Genomic DNA, 1,976 nt, shown 5'->3' on the forward strand with positions numbered 1-1,976 from the left:
CCTCCCGATCCTGCGGGATGTCTCGGAGCTGGCGGCTGCGCCGGGACACATCCCCGGGCCTCTCCTTCCTGTGCGTTATTTAAAGCCGTTGAGCGGCTGCTTGGCGCAGGGGGGTTTTGGGGCCTGAGCTCAGCGCAGGAAGCATGCGAAGGCCCCGCCAGGGACGGCTTTGGAGGAAATAGGAAAAAAAAAAACCAACCCCCAAAGCCAGTGGCTGGGTGCGCTCCCTGCTTAACTGCCTGGCAGAGCCCCTCTGCCCACAGCCCCTCTCTCTCCTGGGCACACACACACGGGGGGGGGGGACAGCACACAGATACGACTCCCCCAGAAACGTCCCACTGTGTCTCCAGCCTGGACAGGGTTCATGTCCCCTCCCAGGCACTGCCTTTTCCCCGCACCCTTGTCTTCGATCCCTGGACGGAGCCACTGACCAGGTGCAAGAGCCTGAACCCTGGGAACTGCTGCAGCCGGGCACCCACCGTGGCCAGTTCAGGGGCTGGATCCAGCTGAAGCTCAGGATGTTTTTTTCCAGCCCTGGCTGCTCTCAGTGCTCTTCTCCACATCTCCCCTATATTTTGGGGGGAGCTGGTTACATTCCTCTGCCTTGTGGTTTGCCACGGCGCAGCCCTGGGCTGGGTTTGGGAGGCCCAGCTCTTTTCCGCTCCCAGAGACGGCAGCAACGGCTCAGCCAGGTTCATGCCAGGGTGGTGGCAGGTAGGTGCAGAGCTGCCTTTGGCACCCCTGTGCCCACATCCTCTGTGGGCACAGTTGCACCCCCGTACCAGGACGGTGGGAGGGTCGGTACACCCAAGCAGCATCCGGGCACAGCAGCCGGCTGCTGAGCTGGGTTCCGCTCGTGGCGGGGCCACTCCTACTCCCGGCACGCTGCCCCCGCCAGCGCCAGCTGCGTTCCAGCTCCACAGGCTGTCCCTCTGGCTCCGACCGACTGTCACCCTCCTCCCAGGCTTTTGCTGTGACGGTCTTTGCTCCACACCAAGGGATCGAGGGACAGGGTCTGCAGCCTGGCAGTGCCAAGGAAACCAGGAGGCCTCTGAGCATCGCCCAGCCGCCCGCACGCCCTGGCCTCGCTGGCCTTGATGGGATGCTGGGTGCATGGGGTGCCCCTGCGTCACCCGTGGGCTCAGACGCTCCCAGTGCTTCAGAGCTGGATGGAGACGCCAGTGCCAGGGACGGGCTCTGCCGTCCCCGGCGGAGCACGAAGAGCAGCAGCAGGGGCTGTCGCCTCCCTTCCTGTGGCTCCCACGCCTCAGCATGACAGTGCCTGGGGACATACCAGCCCAGCGAGCCTGGCTGGCTGCAGCTTTGGGCAGCACAGTGACACACCAAGCTCAGAGCAGTTGGGCTGGGAAAACCCCCAGTGTGTGAAAACCCCCAGGCTGCATCTGGCCACATCCCCTAGGGTCCCTACCCCAGGGCGGGAGCTGTGGGGGACACCCAGGGACGCTGCTGGGGGGGCACCCGCTCACGTCTGTGTGGCACCTTGGCCCTCCTCCACTCTCCTTCCAGGAGCCGCTGTCTCCCCATTCCCGGGTCTCGGGGCCCGCTGTGGGGGTCAGCAGGGACATCCCCCTCCCAGGGTGGAGGACAAGGCCCCGCTGTGGCGCCAGCCCGACAGAGCTGTGCCGGTGCAGGTCCCACTGGGACAGCGGCGTCGGTGGCACGGCAGGACTGACCCCCCTCCAGACGCAGGAATCCGGCTCGGGTAAACAAATGAGTAACCCGGATAAGAGCCCGGCCCCGCTAAATATAGCCGGGACGACGCAGGGTCGGGGTGTCTCAGCACCAGCCTGTTCTCACAGCTGAGCGGGGACAGGTGAGGCCGGGGGATGCGGCCCCTCACCCCACCCGTGGGTGCTGGCGCCTTCGAGGCCGCATCGGGCCGGCGGGGCTCTGGGTGCCGGGACGGGGGGGCGCTCAGCGCCGGAGGATGCTGCCGGGGGTTTGGGGGCGCAGCC

This window comes from Aptenodytes forsteri, unplaced genomic scaffold, assembly GCF_000699145.1.
Source record: "Aptenodytes forsteri isolate BGI_AS27 unplaced genomic scaffold, ASM69914v1 Scaffold274, whole genome shotgun sequence".
NCBI classification, from domain to species: Eukaryota; Metazoa; Chordata; class Aves; order Sphenisciformes; family Spheniscidae; genus Aptenodytes; species Aptenodytes forsteri.